Genomic DNA, 27769 nt, shown 5'->3' with positions numbered 1-27769 from the left:
CTGAGCAGCCCTGGAAAGCCTCATGCCTGGCTTCTCCCACCCCTCAGCTAATCTCCAAATGATTAATAAGGGCTCTCACTATGTTGTGGCTCCCAGCTGACAGATACTAGGCTATCAATGCATTCGTATCACCTCCTTCATGCCAGAGGGACTCAGTTATTCGAGGGGTTCCAAGGAGGACCCAGCCTGAAAGAGAAACGGGCGAGAGAGAGGAGCGAGACCAAGCAGATTCTTGTCAAGGTCTGAGTTTATTGCTACACAAGCCTCTCTATAAAGGGTGAGGCAAACAAGGGAGTTCAAAGGGGAGATAAAAAAAAGGAAGGGCGGGGGTGTAGAGCACACAGGGCAGGCGGCCGCAAGTCTGCAGTTGGAATGTCCGGTGCTGGAGCAGACAAGGGTGGGCCATCTGGTGTGTGTCAGGGTAGAGATAAGGTTGAGGTGACGTGGCTTTAGCCCTGCTGGGCAGGCAATATGGCCTTGGTTTTGTCAGGCTGATTATGTCCGGTTCCCAACATGAGAGAAGCCAGGAATATCTCCTCTCACAACTGTGCAGCAAACGAGATCAGATCTCCCAATCTGATTTTCAGCCCTCCTGTCTTTCCAAGTGAAGTGGATGGTCCATTTCACGTTGTCTCAAGTCTTTGCACATTGCATGCCAACATTGCGACACAGGGCGCGGCTGTGGGTCTTAGTAGACAAAGCCCCCACCCAGAACCCTGCCCCCAGAGCTCCTTAGTCACCCTTCACAACGCAGGTCCAGGCCGGGCTCCACACTGCAAGGCGATCAACCCTGACCCTCCAGTGTGGCCGTCCTCACACGCTCCCACATCCACCTAGAAGGACTGGAGATGAGAGATTCCGGAAGCTCCCTGCCTCATCTGCCTCCCTCCCCAGAGTGACAGAGCAACTGTAACTGATTAGGCAGGATGCAGCCTCATTCCCAGTCCCCACCCTCTCTGGGAAAGCAGGGCTGTCTGGCACCTCATCCAAGGCCTTTCCCCTGTGATCTCATTACTGAGTAGCTGCTCCTCTACCACCCACCTCCGTCACCTCATCTAAATACAGGGGAGATGAGTATGTCTTCTTTGCTGCTCCTTCCCTGAGTCCACCCCAGGAGCTCCCTGAACAGATCATCAATCACTTCTCATTACACCTGCAGCAGCCGTCAGATACTGCTGAACAGAGACAGGCGCCTCCCCTGCTGCTGCCAGGCTCCAGTGCACATGTGCACACACACGTGCACACACATTGTACAGGCCCACTCACATGGACACACAAGCATGCACACCCATGTGCACAAACTTTGTTCAGAGGTGGGAATTCTGCCCATTTTAGCCTCTAATATTGCAATCAGAGAGTGATAGAACAATGAAAGATGAAGGTGGATGAAGGAAGATCTATTTATTCCCTTACTTGTTACATAACCATTCAGGGCTCTTTTTTTATCCGTACAAACACACCACCACCACCATCAACAATCATCAAGTAGCTGTCATGTATGCAGTGCTGCCCTATTCAAGGCGGTGCTGAGTATGTGAGGAGGATTCTCTCTAAAGCACAGCTCTGAGGAAGTCTGTCTCCTTCGCACTTTTACACACGCTGGGAGAGGAGCCTGCAGGAGGCTCCGTGCGTTGGGTGAAGCCACACGATGAGTGAGGAGACCGAGTGTGAAGCCAGGGGAATGAGAGCGCAGAGTTCACCACTTCACCACCATGCTGGTGTGCACAATCGATGAAAGGGTGGCTGCCAGCTGCAGGACAGAAAAAAAGTAAAGCATGTAACTTGTGGTTTTAGCTCTGGCTTACTTCCAAAAGGAATTGTTTTTGTTGTTCTAAAAAGCTTTATACCAAAAAAAAGAGAAAGCTTTTTACCTCTATAAAAACAAAAGGCTACTGCTGTCAAGCACCTTCAGACTCAAGCCAGAGGAGAGCTCTCCCAGTGGGCTTCCAAGCTGTAAATCTTCACAGAAACACAGTACCTCCTGTGGAGTAGCTGGTTGGTTCAAGCCAGCAACCTGGCAGTTAACAAGTATGTCCCTTGTACCTGTAATACCTGTATAAAGTGTATTAAATATGAACTACTCCTGGTGTGTAATTTTAAATTGAATTATTGTGCCTGGAACTTTTTTTTTAATAGCTAAGAATGGTGAAATCAGACTCCTTTAGATGTTATGAGAAGAATAGACACTACACAGGGCTTGGACCCAACCCAGCTTAATTCAAAGGAAGGCAGATTTATTTTCTTCTGCTTCCCAGAAGGTTCCTCAGCAGAACGTTTAGCTATGGAAATTGTTTAGCTATGGAAAAGAGCAATCTCCTCTTGGGAAGATTCTGGTAGAAAGGGGCTTTGGTTACATATCCAGCTCAACCCAGCCCCAGAGCCCTCGTCATGTTTTATTTTGTTTTGCCCTTGACACTGATTGTCTTGGGAACTGTGGCCCCCGAGCAATGGCCAGGAAGTCAGGTCTTCTTGATGTAAATCCTCTAATATCCCCTACAATGATTTTCAGTGCCAATGGTAAGGCCCGCCTAGTGGCTGCCACATGCCCCTGAGCAGACACGTCAGAGCAGATGAGAGCATGAGACAGCATTTAAGAGAATGGTAGGCTGGCCTTGACTTAGCTGTTTGGCCTCTCCTCAGAAGTCATTTGTGACACTGACTGTCATGGGTTTCATTAAGAACAAGTCTATCTCTACCAAAGAAAACTGCAAGGTAAGAGGACTTTCAGCTCCAGCTACATATGTCTCCAAACTTACTTACATATTGTCCTGTTTTCAGAAGAAAAAAAATTTACTCAGTGCCTCCCGGGCAAATAAAAACTTTGGTACTACAACCTACAATCCCAGATAAAGTGTAGGTATCTGCTTTGGCAGCTCCCCTGGATCGAGCTGCTCCAGTAGCTCTCCACAAAAACCCTGTGAAGAGATGATCAGGCAGGATAGCCTAGTCTGTTCTGCAGAAAGAAGCTACCCCTGGAACCTCAGTGGCTTAAAATCTAGAAGTTTATTCTTGTTCATGCAAATTCTGACACTGGAAGGGCAATTCTACAGGGTGTTTGTCCTGCACACCGTCCGTCAGTGATTCGGGCTGCTTCACAAATATGGTGCCACCAGATCAAAAGGTGGATTCCAGGTCATCACAGAAGAGGAAGAGAGAAGTGGGGGTTGTGGATCAGTCTTTACATGCTTTGACACTTTAGTTGACATAGATCGCTGGATAGGGCTGCTTATATAAAGGTTATCAGTTCAAACCACCTAGCTGTACCACAAAAGGAAGGAGTCATCTGTTTTCATAAAGGGTACAGCCTAGCCAACCTCATGCAACAATTGTACTCTGTACCACAAGGGGTGAGCATGAGTCAGAACTGACTTGAAGGCAACAGGATTTGGGTTTTTTTTTGTTTGTTTGTTTGTTTGTTTGGTTGGTTGATTGGTTTGGTTTGGTGAGTGGGAGGTGGTTCTACCTACAGCATATTAATCTGAAGTAGTCACTTTAGGTTTTTTTGTTTGTTTTTTGAGAGATGTGGAAAAGCTCATTGGCTTTAATGGGGAGTTAACTCTGCCGCAGACGGCCTCCTCAAAATTTCCCTCCCGCTTCAGAAACTAGCAGAGATTTTCAATGAAGGAGCCTGCTGGCACCCGCTGGACATCTCCTTGCAAGGTCAGTCCTTTGGAGCCATTGGGAGGGAGAAAAAAGAGACTTTTATTCCTGTAAAGAATTCCAGCCCCAGAAATCCTGAGGGGGAAATTCTGCCCTGTCCTCTCGGGTCACTATGAGTCCGAATTGAATTTATGGCTATGAGTTGAGTTGTAATTCCATTCACTTACTGCTATTGACAGGTTGCTAGATTAGGGCTTGTCTTCCCAAATGCCAGCACTAAACGAAATTGAGCTGTCCAGGCCACAACAAAGGGGTTGGAAATACATCAGGCACACTCATTAGACACCTATGGCAAAATTCAGAACTGAGCATGCTCTGACCCAAGTCATGTAGACCCAGGTGGAATAGAATAGGACTTACAGAATAGGACTTACAGAATAGGACTGAATAGGACTGGTCATACAGAATAGGACTTCACAAAAGTGCACCGAAATCAACCAATACGATCGACCAATGTCCTCCAGTGGTGTTGGGAGGTGATAGAAGTAGGCCTGGGCTCCTTGTCACCCTCCCTTGTTCACGTGCTCTGCAAGTGGAGGGTGAGGCCCTTGGGGGTTCCTGCCGTGGCTCCTCAGCTGGTTCTGCACTCCTGCTCAGGTATTCCTCCCATGAAACCGCCATATTCAGCTGCAAACTTTCCCCACCCCTGCCATGCAGCCCGGCGTGCTTTCCGGAGATACTGGGGACTTTTGGGGACTGCGATACCTGAAACTTTCTTCCATAACATTCACTTGGATTTACAAAACTGCTTCTGCCATATGAATTCTTTCAGCGTTGCTAAGCAAGAACTGAGGTCAACCACCCCAGAAACCTAACACTATCAAGTCAATTCTGACTTATATCAATCTAGGGGGTCCTCAAACTATGGCCTGCGGGCCGCATGGCCCTCAGAGGACATTTATTCAGCACGCCGGGTGTTTTTGCCCCGTTTTTTTGAACTTCAAATTAGGTATGTGCAGTGCGCATAGGCATTTGTGCATAGTTTTATTTTTAAACTATCATCCGGCCCTCCAGCGGGTTTGAGGGACAATGAACTGGCCTGCTGTTTAAAAAGTTTGAGGACCTCTGAAAGGACAACGTAGAACTATGCCTGTGGGTTCCCGAAGTTCTAAATCTTTACAGGAGCTGAGAACCGCATCTTTCTCTGTGAGCCACTAGCGGATTCCAACTGGCCGGCCTCATGGTCACACACATTCCACCAGGCTCCTTGAGCCTTAACTTGATAATTTAATGAAATGATACTTCTCCAAGTCACACTGTATCATGGTCTATAATCTTGCTATTCTAATATCAAATTTAAAATAAGGAATATAGTTAAGCTCCAAATCCATAAGCAATAAGATCATTGAATCTCTTTGGACACTATTACTTAAAAAAAGAAAAAACTCTGTTCAATTATTTTCAGCACAGAAAAGCTTCCAGCGTTTACAGCTTAGTATTTAATTGCTTTTTCTCTTCTTCTTTTGCATTGGTGAATCATTTTGAGCTTATAATAATGTCAAAATAATAGTTTCCAGAGCCTCCAGGCATTCACTGTGTAATGATCATTTAAAAGATTTCTTGGTTAGAGGGTCCTCAAAAGAATAAAAAGCGTGTCCGCATCCCTGGTCATTTCTATATTCAAAAGAAGAAATTGCTCATCAAATGCTACAAGCCAATTTCTTTCTTCAGCCAAACTGCCCATTTTAGCATCACTGAATTAAGCAAATGGTTCTACATTTCAAAGTCAACAATGATACTCTTTTCCCTTTAACACGAGCATCTTAAACAGCTCAAAAAGTAGTCGAGCTCTTTATTATGGCTTTTCCTGAGAAAGCTGTTTCGTTGTTTATTTTATTTATTCATCTAGACTTTCATGTTAAGATTTGTGTATTTTAAGTTCTGCTAGTCAGGACATTTTAAACGGAGCCAGATTTTTTTTTATACTTTGTCTTTTAAAATATAATGAGACTGAGCAGTACATCCCTTAATAAAATATAAAGTCTTCCTATTTCTGTTTGTTTGTAATTTCCCTAAGGATAACTCTTAAAGTAGTAAAACCAAAACCCCCATAATGAATTACATTTGGTCTACTGGGGGTTGTGGCCAACCTTTAGATAGAAAAATCCAGAGACTCCCTTCTGCATCTCCTTTCCCAACCAAACCCCGGTGGCTGGAGGCCGGAAGGAAGAAAGAGGCTGGGCTGCTGGGGCAGGGTGGGGAAGGGGTAACCTTGCAGATTATTTCAAATTCTACTCTGAAGGCAGAAAGTTATCCCAATGAGATAGCTAGAGATTCACTTCCTTAGAAAAAGATTGAAATTAATGTGTCCCTTAGAAAAGCCAAAGGAAAAAAGTCGTTATTAATTTAGGCAATTGAAGAACTTTGAAAGCCATGTCTAGTACATAAAAACACCTGTCCCTAGAGCCCATCGGCCTAGGAAACTGAATTTTTATACCATGTAAAATAAAGGAAGGTCATTTCTTAGACTTGCTCAACAGAAGATTGTCATTTTAAACCGGTTACTGTAATGAGAAGCTGGGTTTTCGTAAAAAGGACTGAATGCTTGAGTCAGTGTGAAATGAAATTAGAGATGCATGTTCTGCGCATGGCAGCATTTCCGGAGGAGTCTGTGTTCCCGTGACTGCTCTCAATCTGTCTCGTGCCTTCTGGGAAACTCACAGCGTGGTGCCCACATCTAGTCTCTCGGACTTTCTTGCCAGCTTTGGAAAGGTGTTGAGTCTGTTGGATCTGCTGCACAGAGACAGCATGCAAGTGGACCCTTCCCACATTCCTCAGAGAGCAGCCCCCCAGTGTAAAGCTGTGGGTGAGGTTTGATGACCTTTGCCCCTTCATCATCCCGCATTCTTTGACGGACCCAAGCGCTCCCCCGAGGCATTACCGGAGAAGCAGCTACCCCATAGTTTCCAGATGGTGGGTATCAGCCTGTGTGCTCATTGGGATTGCCAGAGAGCTGTCCAAAAGACATCTTTGTCCCATCTCCACTGAGTCCGATTTTATTGGTCTGGAATGCAGCCTAGGTGCTTGGATTTTTTTCTCTCTCATAAGTTTTTATTGTGAATTGGGTGAAGGTTTACCAAGATCATCAGTTTTTTATTCAACAATTCATACACATTGTGTTTTATGCCACTTATTGCAATCTCCACAATATAATATGACTTATTCCACTCCCTACTTATGTCTTCTGTTTCCCTTCCTCCTCTCTTCCTACCCTTCTGAACTTGGGCCTTGGATTAATACTGCCCTTTTGAGATCAAATGGTTTGCTGTTTTCAGGTTTGTGTGCCTCACTTGTGTAATTGCTCCCATTATAGACCAATCTATTATTTGGCTGAATATTGAACCACAGGTAGGAGTTCATTTTCAAACTTAGTGAATAAGGACCATCATTTCAGAGGTTCTGTTAGTCCCTATCCAGCCAATAAGCCTGGTCTCTTTTATGACTGTGAATTTTGCTTCACTATCTAGGACCTTTTGATGTGATCCCTTTCAAAGAAGTTGGAATTGATAGTTGGAGATCATCTAGTTATTCTGTGCTCAGAGTCATGAAGTCTAATGTTCATGTGGTCCACTCACCACTCTTTCCTCCAGAGTGAGGGTGACAATACTTGCCACCTAGATGGCCACTTGTGAGCTTCTGAGATCCAGCTGCTACTCACCAGCGTGGATGTCGACCAGTCTTTACAGTCTAGGTAATGACAATTGTCCTTGGTGTCCTTCACAACTATAATCCCCAGCCCCCAAGCCCAATAAAGCACTCCCTCCAGTTGTTCGGTTATGCCTAAGGAGTTTTGATAACTTCATCTTCTGTGTGCTCCGGAATATTCAATTCCCTGGATGATCAGAATGGTCAGTCAGGGCTCAGAATCTTGGTGTTAAGGCTCCTGGTGAGATCCTGGCACATCAGACACAGAGGTTGTGAGGCTAGAGGATGGGCAGAAGGGGATCATACTGAGTCTAACAAGGAAAGAAAAGGAAATGAAGGATATAAGCAATTAAAAGCAAGCGCATAAATAGATACAAATACACAGATGGCCCTTGCAACATTATTCCCAATCTCGCAAACGTGTCAACGGTCTAAATACCCATCAATAGGTGAATGGATAAGTCAAACATGTTGCCTATGGTATATACAATGGACTACTACTCAGCCATAAAGAGAAATGAACTCTTGACACAGGCTACAAGAGGAATGAACCTCATAAGCATTATGCTGAGTGAAATAAATCAGCTTCAAAAAGGACACATTTTGCTTAATTCCACTTACAAGAAATATCTAGGCTAGGAAAATGAATAGAGACAAACATATCCCAATTGTTTCCAGGGATAGGTAGGAAGGTAAGTATGGTTGTTACATAATGCCATGTCAATTGGACAAATAAGTGAGGTGGAGTCTTTCTTATACCTATATGAGTGTCCTTGGATTTATTTCTCTAGTCAACCCAGCCTAACCCAGTAGGGCCTGGAGGGGAAGTGCCATCCCTGAGACGATACTGAGCTTCCATAAGGGTGATGACATAATTTTGGAATGGGTAAGGATGATAATATGAACAACATGCAGAATGCCACTTAGTTATAATCTTGTAGAGCGTGGAAGTGACGAATGTTTTGATGCATGTATATTTAGTACGATTTTTAAAGAGTGTACGCAAAAGAGCAATATGGCAAGTCTGTGTTGCCATTTGCTGTTGCTCAGCTAAAAGCGATTCGGGCCTGTGTAGTCCAAAGGGAACCACAGAGGCTCAGGAGGAAAGCTGGTACCATCTCCAACTAAGACTTGTCTGACCAAATGCAGAGTCTCCCTTCAAGTAACTGACAGGTCAGAGGCAGCTCATCTCTGCTGCAGAAGCAATGATTTGTCTCAATTCCCAGACCACTGTCACAACCATGTCTTGTTGCCCTCGGTGCCCCCCTTCCCCACCACAATAAGTCACTAGAAAGCCATGCTTCATTTAAAAACAAACAAATAAACCCCTTCTGCCTCCATCCTGGCACTGTTTCAGCTTATTTAGCATCATAACATATGTCATCTGTTTCCCTAAACAATCTAACATGGACATGGCACGATGGGACTGATGAGTTAGGCAAATGAGAACCAGCCTGCCCTCTGAACACACACGATGGCATTTGACTTGCTGTCAGTAGATGCTGTCGCGTTTCTTCTCCTCTTTCCTGGAAAATAAATACAGAAAAGAAAGAGGACATGAAAAGGGCTGCAAGATGTTTAGCTCTGGTCTTTCTAGAAAGTGTAGAAAAAAAGTATGTGACCCCTGCCTGCCTTTAGATGCCCCACTCCTCTGGCTAACAAGGATTGCGCACTGACCATGGACAAGACATCTGGATCTGGGGGGAGGATATAACAATTGCCCCCACCAGCAAAGAGTTTCCAGATTTACGGGACTGCACAGGCCAGGGAGCAGCTCATAAAAAGAACAAGAAGAATCGCAAAGGAGGGTGTGCTCCAGCACCACTTCGTCCAGCTGCAGACACATGAAGGCAAAGTTTCCTTTGCTTTCAGTCAAGTTTATGATTTCCGCGGCATCCCTTACCAACACCTTCACAAAGATCTAGGTTCTTGGGTTGTTTCGTTCCAGGGCGGACATCACCTTGGTAAAGCCACACTCTAAGGACAGCTCATGGTCCAAGAATTCCACCTATATGTTTTGAAAGGGGCCATGTTAAAACCCCTGGCTCAGACTTTCAGGACTGGGCACAATACAGCAAACCCACCATGGGGACAGCAGGATTTGGTAACACTCTCATCTCCATCACAACCTGGACCTGGCAAAGCTATTTTCTTCCACTCACCATCTTTCAATCAATATTTACTCAGCTATTAGTTGCTCCCCAGGCTCAGCATCAGAAAAGTGTTCAAACGTTACCTAATTGTCCATCTAATGGTAGAGGTCTGTGCAAGGGATATGAGAGCAAGAGGCTCAGAGATGATCAGTGGGTAACGAGAGAGGGATTCACCTTTATCATTTGTAGAAAGCCCCTGGCAGACTTTCCCTGGAGCAAGCAAATAAAGCTGCTCCCGGCTCAGCTCCATTCCTGATCTGGTCTTGCCATGAGACTATCCAGGCTTTGTCCCAACCCCACGTTCTGGAAACCACGAGTGGAAGGAGGTGGATCTTGGGGATACCATGGAAAAGAATGGGCATTGCACAACACTTCATTGTACTCATATGGAGCTTATACAAAGGCCAAGAGATAGAACCAGGTGAGACTGTGAACAGGACAAGGTGATACTGCATGGTTTAAAATCAGAAAAGGTGTGCATCAGGGTTGTATCCTTTCACTGTTTTTATTCCATCTGTATGCTGAGCAATTTATACAAGAAGCTGGCCTATGTGAAAAAGAACATGGCATCAGGATTAGAGGAAGACCCAAGTAATGTCATTAGGAACATTTTCTCACTAAAAATTTTAGGTCATGGCATCAAAAAAGTGTCATTTTAACCTAAATGGGTTTTTAGACCAGTGAAATAACAGCGAGAGTGAGTCAGCATTGTGCACAGAATTGAGCGATACTGGTTCTTTGGGAAATTCATAATCCAACACTGACACTGCTGAGATAAAGGATGACAGTGAGGAAGATTCTACACCTGAGCTCTGTGATGGGCCAACGTGGTGCTCTACTCTCTTCAGGAATGGATGAGCCAGCTCCACCAAGATTCCCCTTTACTGGAGCACCTGCTATGTATGTAGACGTTGAACACAAGAACGCTTTGGCGTTCCTACAATGATTTCTGACCGATGAGGTCATCGAAAAATTGATTATGATAGCCCGGAGGTTTACTTTCAGGTTTTAACCCCTCTTCAGTTAATTTCTGTGCATGGGGGAAGGTTTGGGGCTTGCTTCATTTTCCTACATACGGTATCTCAGTTTGTCCAACACCATTTGTTGAGCAAGCAGAATTTGTCCCTTTGGATATTTCTGTGTCCTTTTTCGAAGGCTAGTTTCCTGTTGACTGGTGAATATATGTGTAGCTTTTCTGTTCGAATCCATTGATCTATATACCTCTCAGTGTACCAATACACTGCTCTCCCTTAGGGAAAAACAACAACAAAAGTTGTATGAGCCCCTATATAATGATTTTTTTTAATGGACGATGAACTATTTTCCAGGCCAGCACTATCCTATGTTTGAGCACATTGCTGCAGCCACTGTGTCAATCCATCATGCCTTATAGCCTGCGGTACTCATGTTCAGGTATAGTGTTCTGCCATTCACAAGGTTCACACTGGCCAGTTCTTTCAGAAGTGGAAGACCAGGTCCTCCTCCCTCGTCTCTCTGTCTGGAAACTGCTGAAGTCTACCTGCAGTGAGTGACCCAGCAGGCATTTGAACTACTGGCTGCAAAATTTCCACCATTACAGCCAAATGCAGGCCACCACAGTACAACAGACAGTAACAGCATCTTAACACCACACAAAGGCTCCTCCCTGGGGAGACCACGTGTTCAGGCAATTGCTGCTGTTACACATGTAAGTGGGGGCTACATGAAGTCGCACCATCTCCTGTGGCCCTTCCAGGAACAGGCCATTCTGCTGTTGTTTCTACTGGACTTAGGCTCAGCTGCCAACCTGCCCTCTGCACGCATTCTTCTCCTTACCCTTCCATGTCACCTTCTCTTTGCCCAAGTCAATACTGCTGGTCAGTCACCTACTGGTGGATGCTTGCTTCTGAAGTTTCTGAACCACATTTCCCCATGGTTATGAGACATTGCTGCTGCCACTGCGCGCATTTAACAGGTTACTTTACACCTTCAATGAGAAATCTAGGGGAATAGAAAGAAAGCTTCTTCTTTCTCCCAAGGAGTGGGTGGTGGTTTTGAACCGTTTCCCTTGAGGTTAGCAGCCCAATGTGTAACCCACTACACCAGTAGAGCCTTGGTGGCACTGTCCAGCAATTATTAGACTGCTAAATATGAGGTCAGGGTTTCAAACCTACCAACTTCTCCTTGGGAGAACGATAAAGCTGTTCCCATAAAAGACTGACAGCTCCAGAAGCCCTCTATAGGGTGGCTATGAGTTGGAATTTTGCGGTCATTTAGGGCTTTTTGGTGGCATGTGATTTTTTAGGGCTTTTAGGTTGTTTGTGGACGTTCAAGGTGTGTTTGGGGCATTCGGGTGGTTTGGGGTTTTTAGGGTGTTTTATAAGATTTTAGGGAGTGTTTAAGGGATTTAGGGGTGGTTTTTTAGAGTGTATAGGTATTTTTCAGCACAATAGGGTGTTTTTAGTGATGTTGCAGAGTTCCTTAGGGATTTTAGGGTATTTTTAATATTATATGTGTTTTTTCCCCCCAGCATTTTAGGTTTTCTTAGGGCTTTCATGGTGTTTTCAGGGCATATATGGGGTTTAGGAATGTTTAGGGTTTGGGAATCTTCTAAGGATGATTTTTGGAAGTTTCACATGTTTGGGTGGGCATTTGGTGTTTTTTTGTGGCTTTAGAGTGTTTATGGGATCCTGTCAATTTGCAGCTTTAATTCCGCAAAGAAAAGTCAGACAGCAAGCCAGAAAGGAGCAGGAAATGAAGGGGAAGCCCAGGCCACATGTTACAGCTGCCAAGTCCGGAGAACCTAGGTGTGGTCGTTGGCTACCTGGGACCGGGAGTGGGGCTGTGCTCCTGCCCAAGGGTGCTAGGGAGTAAACCAATCTCAGCTGGACGTTTGGCTTTTCTACTAATTAGCCGACTCCATGAACTTTCCCAAGGGCAGCTGGCGAATTGCCAGGGGAACCCAGCTAGACCCCCCACACAAAAGCACAGGGATGGTTACAGGAACAGGAGGTTTCACACAGTGGATGTGCAGGGCTTGGGGTCGGGATTGGGGGCCAAGGTGAGGAAGGGGCAGCAATAAGGCCTGGTCCCAAATAATCAGACACTGAGCAATAAAAGTACAAGGACTGCCAAGAGAACATGGGGACAAAGGATGGCTGGACTTCATTTGATATCTTTGGACGTGCTGTCAGGAGAGACCAGTCCCTGAAGGGACATCAAGTCCATGAAGGACATGATGCTTGGCAAAAAGTGGAGGACGGGCAATAAAACAGCTCGAACCAGTGGCTACACCAGTGGGCATAGTAACAATGGTGAGGATGGTTCGAGACCTGGCAGTGTTTTATTTTACTGCTTGTGTTTTTCTAGAACTGTCTTTCCTGGATGCACGAGGAAGGATAACTGTGCTTGTGGGAAGCAAATGCACAGTGGGCAGCGCTTTGGCCAACATAGGTACACCACCGGCACACAGTGCCCCCTTACTTGGCATCCAAAGTGACACGGTTTGTCTTTCCCCAGAGCTCTCCAGCCCTGGGGGAAGCGGCCCTGCCTTCGGCGCACCGCCAGGGGGCAGCACTGCTGCTCTCTCACTGGCTACATCTGTGAGGACCCAGAGAGCAGCTCCTTTCTGCTGCTCTCCTCTCAGACTTCTGCCAGAAGCCTTGGCTCGTCCTGGATCCTCCCTTGATTCCCACTCTGCACCTTTGGGGACGCCCAGCCCATTAACTCTCTCCCATCCTTCCTTGCTGCCTCTTGTCCAGATGCCTGAGCTGGGCTTCAAGTAGTTGTAATGTTATGCTTAGGTGAGATGTGTTCAGCTTGTTTACTGTCTGTATACAAGAAAAGAGTGCAGCCCAAGACATCCACCCTTTTGTTCCTCTATGGAAAGCCTGTTACGTGTCATAGTCTTCTCTCTGTGCAGTGCTTTCCTCTGCTGCTGATGCTTTTACATGAAATAGGACTCGGTGTGTCACCGCTACAGGAAATTATCTCTGAAAAAATAATATGCCCAGAACTCAGAAACAGTGTCAGCTTGCATCTGGCATCATGGAAGCATCATGGGTGTGTTTCCATTCATTCGCTCCTGAGTGTCACATGTTAAACTCAGTGCATAGCATAAACAGCAGCAGGCACAAACTGAGACAAAGCACACCCTTTGCTGTGAAGCACATTCCGACTCCTGGCTGCCCCTGTGCCACAGAGTAGAACTGCCCCGCAGGGGCTCCCTAGCTGTCATCTTTACAGAGGCACATGGCCACACCTCCCTTTTGGGAAGCCACTGGGTAGGTTTGAACTTCGGGGTTGTAGTAGTTGATGTTGTAGAGCCCTGGAGTCAGTTCGGATTCATAGGGGCTTGTGCACTAGAGAGAGAAACAAAGCCCAGTCCTGCGCCATCCTCGCACTTGTTACTGTATTTGAGCCGATTCTCGCAGCCACGGTGTCAATCCACCTAAGTAAGGGTCTTCCTCTTGTTTGCTAACCCTCTGCCAAAAATGACGCCCTTCTTGCAGGACTGGTTCCACCATAGTAATATGTCCAAAGTACCTGAGACAACGTCTCCGCATCCTCTTTCAGATCTCCTGCCTTTAGTTTGTCAGCTCACTTCGATGGAGTCGATGCTGAGCCATAGCGACTCTATGAGATCAGAGCAGAACTATCTCTGTGGGTTTCCCAAAGGCTAACTCTATGGGAGTAGAACGCCTCATCCTTTTCTTCTGAGGACTGACTGGTGGTTCCCCACTGCTGACATTACAGTTGACACCCAAGGCATAAGGTACTATGCCACCAGAAGTCCCTTGCCCCTGTGCAATAACCAACACCACCTACACACAAAACCCACCCCTTCTCTGTCAGTTGGATGTATGGTGATGGCTTGAGTTGCTATGAAATTGGAAGCTACTAGGGGGAACCCGACAAAAACTACAATTTTTTCAAAACTATGCATTTAAATTTTTTATCCCCTTCATAGTACTCTCCATTACACTTCACACATTTGTCTAATCTGTGATTACATTCTTGGAAACATTTTTCAAACTCAGCAGTTTGGGTGACACCCTTGTTTTTTTCCCCCCCTCTTCTGTGTTGTCAAACCACTGTCCTTCATTCATGGAAACAGAAAGAAGTCACATGGAGTGAGTTCAGGTGATTAGGATATGAGGGACAAGAGAGGCATGCTTTTTTGGGGGATGTTTTCATACTGTTATTTCTTTTCTCTTTTTTTATAATCAATTTTTGGGGCCTCATACAACTCTTATCACAATTGATACATACATCATATTTGTACATTCATTGCCCTCATCATTCTGAAAACATTTGCTCTCCACTTAATCCGCTGGCATCAGCTGATAATTATTCCCCATCCCTCATGAACCCTGAATAAATTCTAAATTATTATTTTGTCATATCTTACACTATACAATATCTCCCTTCAGCCACTTTTCTGTTGTCTGTCCCCCAGGGAGATGGTTATATGTAGATGCTTGTAATCGGTTTCCCCTTTCCATTCCTCCCTCCCTCTACCCTCCTCGTATCGCCACTCTCACCACTGGTCCTGAAGGGATCATCGGCCCTGGATTCCCTGTGTTTCCAGTTCCTATCTGTACCAGTGTACATCCTCAGGTCTAGCTAGATTTGTAAGGTAGAATGGGGATCATTTTAGTTGTGGGGGAAGAAGCATTTAGGAGCTAGAGGAAAGTTGTATGTTTCATTGTTGCTACAGTGCACCCTGACTGGCTCCTCTCCTCCCTGCTACCCTTCTGTAAGGGGATGTCCAATTATCTACAAATGAGCTTTGGGTTTTCACTCCACACTCCCCCGTATTCACAAAGATATGATTTTTTTGTTCCGATGATGTCTGATACCTGATTCTTCCGACACCTCGTGATCACACATGCTGGTGTGCTTCTTTCATGTGGGCTTTGTTGCTTCTCAGCTACATGACCACTTGTTTAACTTCAAGCTTTTAAGACCCCAGAATGTATAACTTTTGATAGCCGACCACCATCAACTTCAGTCACCACATTTGCTTATGCACCCATTTGCCTCCAGCAATTGTGTCGGGGAGGTGAGCATCACGGAATGCCACTTTAATACAACAAAGTATTTTTGCATTGAGGGAGTACTTGAATGGAGGCCCAATGTACATCTGTTACCTTAATACTAAACCTATAAATATATGCATATAGATCTATTTCCCCATCGTTATACATAAATATATTTACATATGCACATGCCTTTATTTAGACCTCTATAAATGCCCTTTGCTTCCTACCTCTTTCCTTGATTTCCTTTTACTTTCTGATTGTCCCACTCTCATGTTCAGCCTTCATTTGTGTTTCAGTAATTCCTCTAGGTTACATTACTCTTGGTTACACTCTACCAAGCCTCCTACACCCTCCTCACCATCTATTTGGATCACTTGGTGTTCCCTTGTCCCTGGGTTTGTTAACAGCACTTCCTTTTTCCCTACACCCCCCTTTCCCATCTCCCTCCCCCAGCTGTCAGTCCCATTGTTTTCTCCTCCAGATTGTTCATCCAGCCTATCTCATTTAGACAGACCTGTGGAAATCATAGCATGCACAAAAACGAGACAGAGCAAACCCAAGCAACAAAATGAAACAAAAGAACAACACCACCACCAACAAGCCAATGACAAAAAGCAAAACAAAACACAAGAAAGAAAAGCTTTTAGTTAGTTCAAGGACTGTTTGTTGGCCTTTAGGAGTGCTTTCTCATAGAGTATGATGGGTCAGCTAGCCCTGGCCCCAAAGTCTATTTTTGGTATTCCCTGGGGACTTCGTTGCTCTGTTCCCCTTCCTGTTCTGTTGTACACCCTTAGTATTTTGCCTCGGTGTGCTGGGATCAGATCGGGCGATAGAGGCATGCTGTTTTTTGTGTGTGAGCAGGTGCACTGTCATGGTGGCAAAACCAGTCCCCTGTCTACCACTAATCAGTCCTTTTTATTTTAAATAAATCATTTTATTGGGGGATCTTACAGCTCTTGTAACAATTCATACACCAATTTGTATGAAGCACATTTGTACATACATTGCTATCATCATTTCCAAACATGTTCTTTCTCCTTGAGCTCCTTTTTTCCCCTCCTCCCACCCACGTGAACCACTGATACTTTATACATACTTTTTATTTTTATATTTTACGCCTCTGCTGTATCCCTTCACCCAAACTTCTGCTGTTTGTTCCCCTGGGTGGTGGAGTGGGGCTGTATGTCCATCATTGAGATTGGTTTCCCCTTTCTTCTGCTTCTCCCCCCTACCTTCCCTCGTGGTGTTGCTACTCTCAGTATTGGTCCTGAGGGGTTTATCTGTCCTGGATTCTGTGTGTCGGAACTTCTAGTCAATAGCAGTGTGCAAGCTCTGGTCTAGCCAGACAACTCAGACCTTCTTACACAATATCTTCAGAACCTCTATATAGGAAGCTTGATTAACAGTCTGACCTAGTGCAATGACTAAACTCCAAATGCACTATCACCCTCACATCAAGAAAACCAAACAAATGAGCATCTTCTTGAAGTTTGAGTTCACTTGACGAGGTGTATTTGAGTGAGGTGATGATGGCGTCTTACACTGACTTGATTTATGTTTGCATTCTGGCTTGTGAGAAGAGCACAAGGTCTTGTCACCAGCAATGACCTTGGGAAAAAAGTGTGGGTGCACTAGCTCAGAGCAAGTTGCCAGATGCCTGCCCAAACAGGAGAATGTATATTTTGAAATGTGTACCCAGTGGAGCTTTGTACCGCTTGGTTTTTTGGCGGGGGTGGGGTGGGGGTGGGTGGAAGGCCGGCTACTCCTTTGTAGGTTAGATAATCTGAGATGTGCTATTTGAAATTTCCTGGGGCCAGTTTTAGACAAAACTAGAAAAGTTAATTTTGCTGTATGGAAAAATCTGACAGTCTGGAAGTATCTAATTTTCCTCACATGCCATCATTCCCCTAGTAGCATTATTCTTAGTTAAAGCTCTCCTCTGTTCCTCCTTAGGGTTTCCCCCACTACCTGATGTTCCTTTTCTCCTACTCATCATCAAGGGACTTGTGTCCAAAGTGAGGACAGCAAATAATTAAGAGACCCTCCTGACTCTCTGTTAAGAAGGGTGCTCTGGTGCATGCGTGTGTTTATGTGTGCACATACAATCGCATTTGAATTTTGTTGGAAGAGGCTTCATAGAGACAGAGAGTGACATGGTTAGAGCTGCTGCACATGTAGAGCACTGTACTCTATGGTGTTCTAATTCAAATGCATGTAAGGTCCAAGAGAGGTAATAGAAGCAAGTGACCAGGGTCAGGGAAGGCAGCAGGAGGAACTGAGGGAGCCTGAATGCCTCACACCCTGCCAGTTTCACTGATTCTTGGATGGGAGAGTACCAACCTAGTGCTGTGAAATCTTCGCAGTTTTCAGAGGTTGGGGGATTTAAATTTTGTATGTAAAAAATAGACATCAAAAATGCTTGTAATTTATTGATTTCGATAAACACACTGAATGCCAGTACTCAAGTCAAACAAACCAAACTGACAGCCATCGAGTCTTTGCCAACTCATAGTGACCCTATTAGACAGGGTAGAACTGCCCCTCAGTTCAGCTCCCAGCCCTGGAGGCCCACCAGTTCCTCGTTATTATCATGAGGAATACTATTTTCACAAGAGCATTACATACCCCTAGAGACTAAACCATAAAGCCATATAGGCTTTGACCATCAATTCTGATATGCTTTTTCCTCAAACTGATGGGTCATTTGATGGAATCCTCGTATTATTTCCCTAACATAAAAATTAATCAAGCAAAGGAGATTCAGTGCTCAGTACTACAGCCCCCTATTTAGAGATTAACTCTTAAAAACCACCACCACCACCACCACCACCACCACCACCACCGCCACCTTATCTATGTTGATAAAAACTTGAGTAGGCTGTATAAATATCTCAAGTATTTAGGATAAAATGGATTCTTATTCTACTGTCACATATATTAGTTTGAGTTATGTGTTTCCATCTGAACACAAATTAAATAGACCTCATTGACATCTTTTCAAAATGCCATAAAAATTAAATGATTACCTTAAAAGATACTCAGTATAATTAGGCATCAGAAAAATGTACATCAACACTAGAGCGAGATAGTGTTTCAACCCATCAAGATGACACTAGCCAAGAATATTAAAAATACCATTGAGTGCTGGAAGAATGAACAGATTTGCGTCAGAAGAACAGTCTGAGAGGTCCTTAGAAGCAAGCACGGGGAGACTTCACATGCTTTGGGTATGTTATCAGGAGATGCCAGTCCCTGGAAAAGGCTGAAATGTTAGGTTCAAGTATAACAACAGTTTTGAAGATGGTGTAGGACTGCGCAGTGGTTCATTCTGCCTTGAGTTGGAACTGACTCAATAGCACCTAATGCTAAAAGCTAGATGCTTTTGATCCTAAATGAAAAGTGGATGGTCCAGCCTCCATACCAGCTACGTGGACAACTGCCCCTCCCCCCAGAAGAATTTACTTTAGAAGACGGCACTGAACCTGTAGCTAGGGGAGATGGACATGTCTGATCAGAGCACACAGGGGCAAATGAAGGGGGAGGAAGAGAGTGGAGCACACACTGGTCCACCAGGCTTGGAGGATGATTTTGGCACTCTGAACAGCCAATGTACAGAGTGGACCATATGGCTGATCCCACTATGAGACATGCCATCCCTTGCTGGCCCAGGACCCTATGGGGACAATACCGGAGACTCTGTGTTGGGACTGACCCGACTGGCCCTCCAACACGGAGGCAAATCACTAAAAGCATGCAGCAGAGCAACCATGGGAGCAGAGCGGGTAGCCCCTGAGGGAGTACAAAGGACAGACTCTGGGGCCAGAGCATGATACGCCATCAGACCTGACTGAAGGACACACCTATAGAAAAAAAAAAAATCAGACCTTGATCTATTTACAGGTTTTTCTTTCTTAAAAATTTTTTTTGTCTTTTAATTAATTTACTCTTTTATTGATCATTGGTTTTCTGTTGTTGTTTTTTTGTCATCACTGTGTTCTCACCCATCGCCTATCCTGCTATGGTTTGATTTTTGGTGCATATTATTATCTCAACAGATCTATCTAGATAAGATAGGCTGGAAGAATAGGCTGGAGGAGAAAACAACAGGACCAATGGTTCCCGGGGACATGTGAGAGGGAGAGGAGGGGGTAAGGAGGTGATGCTGACCAATCCAGCGACAGGGGAGCAACAAGTAATCCAAAATCCGTCGCAAGGAGGGTGTGAGAAGCCTGGTAGGTATTCAGCAAGGGCAATGTAACCAAGAGAAATTACTCAAACCCAAGTGAAAGCTGAGCATGATAGTCGGACAAGAGGAAAGTAAAAGTAAATAGAGGAAAGAACTAGGTGACAAAGGGTATTTCTAGAGGTCTACATACTGGCATGTACATATGTAAATATATTTATACAGGAGGGTTCGTAAATAGATCAACGTGCATATATTTATAGACTTAGTATTAAGGCAGTAGATGGACATTGCCAAATACTTACTCAATGCAAGAACACGTTATATTAAATTGGCATTCCATGATGAACACCTTTCCAACATGATGGTTGAAGAAAAATGTGTGCACTAGCAAATGTGGTGAAGAAAGCTGATGGTGCCTGGCTATCAAAAGTTATAGCATCTGGGATCTTACAGGCTTGAAAATAAAGAAGCGGCCATCTAGCTCAGAAGCAACAAAGCCCACATGGAGGAAGCACACCAGCCTGTGTGACCATGAACTGTTGAAGGGATCAGATATCAAGCATCAAAGAACACAAAAATCATGTCATTGTAAATGAGGGTGAGTGCAGAGTGGAGACTCAAAGCCCATTGGTAGGTAACTGGACACCCCCTTCCTGAAGGGATGTGGGGACGAGATAAGCCAGTCAGGGTGCAGGGTAGCAACAATGAAACATGTTTCCTCTAGTTCCTAAATGCTTCCTCCCCCCACTATCATGATCCAAATTCTACTTTACAAATCTGGCTAGACAAGGGGATGTACAGAGAGATCGCCTTGGAGATTGGGTGGATGTTCCCACAGTAGCGTGGAGCCTCACAAGTGGTGGTCAGGCGTTTCCCCCAGTCACTTGTAGGACCTCAGGATTTAGGCTGGGGATGCCCCCACTTTTTATAGGGGAGAACAACCTGTGGCTTAGTGTGTGGGAGAGGACCAGCGTGAATTCCCCAGCTGCTTGCCACGCCAATAAGTGGGGGGTGGGAGCTCCCTCAGTTGGGCCTTCAGGTTTGCCCTAGGCAGAGGGGAGTGGCCTGGAGACAGCTATTGTCTTGTGATGGGAAAGAGAGTGAAAGGAGAGGAAAAAGAGAGAAAGAGGAAGACACAGACTGGGGCAATAATGCCAACCAGACTGACAACCACTCACCCACAGACAACTAAAATGCACAGAGTAAACAAAGGTGACAACAGTAAAAAAAAAAAAAAAGAAAACAACTAAAAAGGAGAACCAAATCTGTGGAGGCTGTGGTAGGAAGTAGAGAAGAGCTAGATGGAGCGGAGAAAAGCAGAACACCTTTAAGAAGAGCCCAATAAAAGGAAAAAGAGAGAAGAGAAAAGGAAGGAGGAGGAGAGAGTATTTTTTTAAATGGTTAAAGAAATAACTGACCCTGTGTTATGCTGTGTGTAGCTCTGACTCGTCCTGTGTGCAGTACTGTCTTAGGGGTCAGGCTGCCCACTAGGAGGACAGGGTTGCCCTAGGCAGAGTGTAGGGCTCTGGAAACCAGCAGTGGTATGTGCAAGCAATGAGAGGGAGCAGAGAGAATCGTACAAGCTAAGAGAGAGGTGAAGAAAGCAAAGACAGAAAGAGGAAAGAAAGAAAAAGAGAATAAAGAGAAAGAAGGAAATAAATCCAACTGAGTTCACTAAGGTTGGCTGTGATGGTAAAGAGCAAGGAGAGAGAGAAGGAGGAAATAAAGTATAAAGTAGTAGCTGATCCCTGATTGCTTGGATGAGGGGCCAGAGGGGTTTAGACACTGCTCCAACATGGCAGGTCAGTGTGCCCTTTTAATGCCGGGACCCAGTGGTGCTGGGCAGAATTGCCCTAGTTGACGAGATCACCTTAGGGGCATGACGGAGGTTTCTTCAACGGTGCAGCGCACTGTAGGTGTTTGTCCCAGGTGCCTTGTGTGGTGTACAGCACTCCCACACAGGGCAGGCTGGAGTGCCTCCTGCTATTTGGGTTGATTTGCCCTAAGCGGAGGGAAGTGACCTGGAAGCCTTTAGTGGCATATGAGAGGAGAGAGTGGGAGAGAAGAGGAAAAAGAGGGGAAAAGGGGAAAAAAAGAGGGATAAAGAAGAAAGCGAGTAAATAAAAGCCCAACACCAACCTGAGCACGTTGAAACTGAGTGCGGTGGAAAAGTTAGAAGGGCTAGTGAATAAAGTGAGAATAAGTAGAGCAGTGGGTAAGGAGGTAATGATACTTGATCACCTGTCCTTGAGGCCAGAGGAATTCCAACTCTTCCTCAAGGTCACAGGGTCATGGACTTGTAAGGTCTCTCTCTCTGGCCTAAATTCCAACCCCAGTCCTTGGCTCCCCGCGAGAAAAATTTCATGCGGAAGCCGGGCTCGTGATCCAAGTGAATTTAATGAGAGTTAAAAGAAGCTTCAGGTTTTACAAGGCACCCATAGGATTCCTTTGACCATGGGGCCTGGCAGAGACTGCCTCAGGTCATGCAAGGATCTCTCTCCTCCCAGGAAGACGACCTGGACCACCCCTCTCCCTTCTGGTTCCTGCCTTTTCAAGGGTTCCCGGGGAGGCTGGTGAAGGACCCCAGGTCAATCCCATTGGCTGAACTGCAATCATCTGGCCCAGGTGGGCTGCTCCAGGTGCAACATCCATCGGAGCCCACGGGCAGGAAAATCCAGCTTTCCTATGCTGGCTCTCCTGGGCATGCGTTAATGGACTTTCCCATCCCTGATGTAGGGTTCCACAGATGCTGTGTGAGATTACTTCAAAAGCAAGATCGCGCCCGTGGCCAGGGGTCACTTGGGTGCTGGAGTACCTGCCTTGTGCTGCATGTAGCACTGCAGCAGGAGCTGGGAGGGGGCACTGGGGGGCTCCCTCAGCCCCGTCTAGGGCTCCAAGACCGGCAGGGCCTCCCCAGCTATGTGTAGAATCACTGAGAGGGAAGCTTGTTGTCCTATGTAGACTGCTGATGCTTCCTAGATCAGAGGATTTTCTTTTTTATCCCTCTGGCCAGGTAGAATGAAATTGTCTCCCACAGTCTCTGGGCTACAGCTCAGTGCTGTTTAAGGCTGACACTGCTACAGCGGGTCTTTGTTATGGTAAAAGCTGCCAGGCCCTGTGGCTGAGTTCTGGCATTCCTTAGCTAGGTTGCTTCTTATGCTGATTTATGTTAAGGGACTCCCCATGTGGTGCTTGGAGCTGAGCAACCAGACTTGGGTTTGAGTTTTAAACCAATCATTTATGTTTCACCCTTAAAAAAAATTCTACTTGTGATGTGCTCAGATTTGGTGGCTGTCAAGCTGACCCCCAGAGGGGGAGATGCAGCTTATCAGGGGGGTTGTTTACTAGTCGGCCAATTGGAACTAAATTTGCTCCCTGGACTCCCGACTTTCTGCCTTTTTCTCCCACACCATGATCTTCCTAAGGTAATAATATATTTTTTCTTCTACTCTAAATTATGGCTACCCACCACCAACCCCTGACCGTGAGCTCAAGGCATCCAACCGCATGGAGAGCTCAGTGTGGGGTTCCCCTCGTGTCTGAGATTCTGCCCCCTCTCAGGGCGTCCACCTGCAGGGATCCCTGCTCCAGGCAAGGGCATATCTGGCGCCTGCCACTTCGTCAAAATTATAGTGCTGCTTTAAAGCATTCTTGGTTTGCTTTGTGAGTGGAAATCCCACAAAAGAAGGGGTTCAGGAGAAACCCTGTTACCCTAGTTCTAATTTCAGAACTCCACCTCCCCGTTTCCTTCACCTAATTTCCTATTTTTCTGGTCTGGCAGCAGGAGCTCCAGATAGATGGGTCCTATCTGGTTGCCATTTTCTCTGAATCCCTCCATCTATTTTTTTTTTACACTCTTAAAAAATACAAAACATTTACTCTACAAGCGCAAACAGATTTTCAAAAGCAGGGAAAAACCTGAACGTTCAGTACATGGTTCAATCGTCTTTTCATCTCTGCGCCCTAACTATGCTGAGCTCCATGGAACTGCATGGAGGGGAGCTATTCTGGCGTCATCGAGCCAAGTGAGTGTTTTGAATTACCTCAAGTGAATATTTGACTGGAAAGCATAGGGTGTAAAAAAACCCTGAAATCAGATGGTGCACATCTATCACAAAGAACAGGGCCTTGTACTTAAACCTTTTTTCTGAAAATAAGCAGCCATCTAAGTGAGATGTCAACTAAGTCCGCCCAGAACAAGCAGCACAGCCAGTGTGATGCCAGGGTGATAAATAATAGAATCTCAATCTGCAGGTATGAACAAGAATCAGAGCTTAAGTTCGGAACACCCAGTTTGCAAAAGGACTCAAATGCACATGCGGGGTGAATTCCCTCTGACCAAAGCCCATGGACATGAACAGATACAGTTAAGTTCAAATGTAACACCTGATCATTTGATCTCTTCAGACTAATTTTAATTTGGTTCCAGTTTTTAGTATTTTTCACTTTCTGTTCGATTGAGGTTTTTCTCTCTTTTATCATTGTTAGTTTTTCTTTTCTACTTGTTTCTTGATTTTGTTTTGTATTTTTTTTAATACATATGAAATCCAGGAGAGGCAAATCCAGAGAGACACTAACAGAATTAACAATCTCCTAGGGACAGGCAGGGAAGATTTGGGGGAGTGAGGGGGGGGGGCTAACAAAAATGAATATAAAAGAAGGAAATGATGTAAACCTGATTGTGGTGAGGATTACACAAATCTTAATATGACTGAAGTATTGAATGATATATGTGAATTATATGAGAATTAAAATAAAACAAAAGCTGCGGTCAGAGATAGGGCAGCAATTTAGCCCTGAATCTCTTGGTGAAGATTGAATGTCATTTTGTGCCAAGAGCCCATTTTTCCACTCATGAAGTTTGGGGAACCGGCGGCGGCGGCGGCTCGGGACGGGGGTGGGGGGGGCGCCAGGGGAGGGGGCAGACACCAGGGGCAGCGATGGCGGCGGTGGCGGCGGCGGCTCGGGGCCGGGGGGGGGGGGGGGGGTTGCGCCAGGGGAGGGGGCAGACACCAGGGGCAGAGGTGGCGGCGGTGGGGGCGGCGGCTCGGGGCCGGGGGGGGGGGGGCGCCAGGGGAGGGGGCAGACACCAGGAGCAGCGGTGGCAGCGGCGGCTCCCGGCGCCATCTTGGGCTGATCGATGAATTGAACAAAGAGGATCAATTTCCGATCAAGCGAGTTATCAATGGGGGCCGGGGAGTGAGAGGGACTTGTCCCCGAGTCGGCCCCGCTTTTCCCGGCACCCCCCTCCTCCCCTCCGCCGCGGCCCCCCGGCGGCGAGGCAGCCCGGCGCCCCCGGGGAGGCCGCGACCGCCCGCAGCCCCCACCCCCGAGCGAGAGGCCGAGAGAGGAGAAGCCTGACCTGCAGCTGCTGTAAATCAAAGCGCTTCCAATATTGAAACATCGATCCCACATTGGCCGCCATCTTGAGACATATTGAGACGGAGTGAGAGGCTGATAGAGAGGGGGCTGGAGTTCAGGAGCCGCCAGGAGGCAGCAGGCGGGCGGCGCCAAAACCCGGCCTGGAGCCGGCCGCCGCTGCCACAGAGGAGCGCGGACTCCTCCTCACGGCGCCACCGCCGCCAGGGCGAGCCGAGCCGGAGCCGGAGTCGGAGGCCGAGGGCGCGGCGGCAGCTGGCCCGGCCTCGCGCGCGGCCGCCCGGCCCCCGCCCCCCGCCAGCGGCCGAACGAGCGACCCGCCCGCGACCCCCGCCCCTCCCAACCCCCAGCCCCGGCCGGCGGCCGCCCGGCTCGGCGCGGCCCGGCCCCGAGGGGGCGCTGGAGGGCGGCGAGAGGGCAGCCCCGCGGCCCGCCGAGGCCCAGGCCCGGCTCACCTGGCGCGGGGGGGGCGCGGAGGGAGGGGGCCCTGGCGGCGGCGGAGCGCAGCCCCCCCGCCCGCCTCTACGCCCGGGCGCTGGGTGCCGGCGACGCGCCGGGGGTCGTCGGTCGTCCTGCTGGGCGCCCGCCCTCCCGCGGAGCCGCCGCGACCACCTGCCTGAGCCCAGACCCCCGCACGGCGCAGGCCTCAGCGCACCCGCGCGTGTGCCCGAAGCCTTGACCGTGGGCGGCCCCGCCAGCCGGGGCCTCAAGGACCCAGCACCCCAGAGCGCCCTTGCTGGGGGAGGGCAGGGGCGTGGGGAGGCATCAGCCCCTGACCCTCTTGAACTTGCACCCGCCAGCGTCCCACGCCGGGGCCCAAGAGTCCCCGCTCAACACCACCCGGTGACCCAGGGCCCCCAGCTGTCGCCGCCGACTTTTCACGACCGGAAAAGTCTCGACGCGCAGTCCTTGCAGCCCCCGAGGCGCGTCTGGGGAACAGCCCCGGAAACTTCCAGGGCTGCGGACCCCCTGGTTGGGTATTCCTTTTTGAGGCAGACATTTGGGAAACCGAATTCAAAAACAGAAAGCAAGGCGAAAACGGCGACATGGGGACCGAATCCGAATAGCACGATCCCTCTTGATTGGCTTCCTCAGGGACACCTGGCAAAAGCATGTTTGGGGATGGTCCTAAGTGTTGACACGCACGTGTGGCTCGGCGCTTCCAGTGGGACACCGCGCCGCGCTGGCTCGCACTGCAAGTAAAGTGCAGTTAGATCAAACCAATCCCCATCTCCAGGACTCGGGGTACATAAACCCTGTAGGGACTCCAAACTAAAATGCATATACGTGGGAGAGCATTCCTTTTCCCACTGGGCTGGGTGTGTGCCACTGATCAGGCGAGCGGGGTCGGCCTGCGTGAATGGATGGAGGAACCAGAAATGAGACGACGCAACATTCCAGGAGCCGCGCGTCCCCACGGTCTCGCGCTGCTGATCAAGGGGGGTCTCTCGTTTTATCCAGCCGCAGGTCCTGCGACACCCCCGCTCGCAGCCCGTCGGGGGGCCCCGCGGACAGGAAGACGGTGGGGTGCGCGAGGGCGTCGAGGGGCGCGTCCCGAGTCCCCGCCTGCAAGGCCGCCCGTGCACCCTGCGGGGCGCTCCCAGCCTCCGCCTGCGCTGGGCGGCCCGTAGCACGCGACGCCCGGGCCCGCCCACCCAGCGGGCGGGTGGCCGCCTCCTCAAGTTCTTAATGCTTCCCCACTAACCTGAACCCAGTTCTAATCTGGCCAAACTAGAGAAGGTATTGTAGTACAGATAGGAATTTCAAACACGGGGAATCCAGGGTGGATGGGCCTGTGAGGACCAGTGTTATGAGTGGAGATACTGGGAGGGTGGAGGAAGGGCAGGATGGAAAGTGGGAACCGATTACAAGGATCTTCATTGACCTCAAAAGAAAGGTGGGTGAAGATATGACAAAAGAATTAGTACATTTCCAAGGATTGATGAGGGATGGGTGGCGGGCATTGAGGGGGGAAAAAATGAGGAGCTGAGGCCAGGGGCTTGGGTGAAGAGTGGAGATTTTGAGAATAATGAGGGCAATTAATGGTCAGATGTGCTTCAAACAGCTGATGTATATATGGATTGTGGTTAGTGTTGTAAGAGCCCCTAATAAAATGATCATAAAAGAAACAAAAATAATCTGGGCAGAGGGCTCATGCAAGGATGATCTCAGGCTGGATTAGACCAGTCAAAACAGCTACTGGAGTCGCCTCACCCTGTGTCAATTCCTGAGTCAGGCATGAAGCTTAGGGCCCACAGCCCCAGCAGCTGGCCAGTGAGGGACGTGGGTCTCTGAGGCCATTCCACAGGGGGAATGGTCCTCTGTGCTGCAGGGCCCACCCTCCTATGTAAGCGTGCTGTCTGGGACAGGGCTTACATGGAGTCCACACCATGGGAGCTCTACTACTCATGGGGGATTGGCAGGAAGCCTCTGCTCATGCGCACACACCACCAACTAGCTGGAGGATCTCCGTGAACAAAGCCTGAGGCAGACAACAAGCCCACTAACTGATGCTGTAAGAGATACAGCGAGAGTGAGTCAGCATTGTGCACAGAATTGAGCGATACTGGTTCTTTGGGAAATTCATAATCCAACACTGACACTGCTGAGATAAAGGATGACAGTGAGGAAGATTCTACACCTGAGCTCTGTGATGGACCAACGTGGTGCTCTACTCTCTTCAGGAATGGATGAGCCAGCTCCACCAAGATTCCCCTTTACTG

At 47.5% G+C, this 27769-nt stretch overlaps 1 long non-coding RNA gene across 2 annotated transcripts; it reads right to left on the bottom strand.

The window, feature by feature from the left end:
* Nucleotides 1-229: 229 nt before the first annotated feature.
* Nucleotides 230-18635, bottom strand: LOC142435872 (uncharacterized). Of its 2 annotated transcripts, XR_012781623.1 has the most exons (4): nucleotides 18617-18635; nucleotides 8777-8831; nucleotides 1872-7616; nucleotides 230-1750 (listed from the first exon to the last, which is right to left on the bottom strand). It is a non-coding gene; the product is annotated as an uncharacterized LOC142435872 (long non-coding RNA). The 2 variants fall into 2 exon arrangements; XR_012781622.1 differs by lacking the exon at nucleotides 18617-18635 and having other exon boundaries at nucleotides 8777-9004.
* Between the last annotated feature and the right edge of the window lie 9134 nt (nucleotides 18636-27769).

Source organism: Tenrec ecaudatus, assembly GCF_050624435.1.
Source record: "Tenrec ecaudatus isolate mTenEca1 chromosome 5 unlocalized genomic scaffold, mTenEca1.hap1 SUPER_5_unloc_4, whole genome shotgun sequence".
Lineage (NCBI taxonomy): Eukaryota > Metazoa > Chordata > Mammalia > Afrosoricida > Tenrecidae > Tenrec > Tenrec ecaudatus.
Note: the sequence above shows the minus strand (reverse complement) of the source record. Positions and strands in the feature narration are given on the sequence as shown.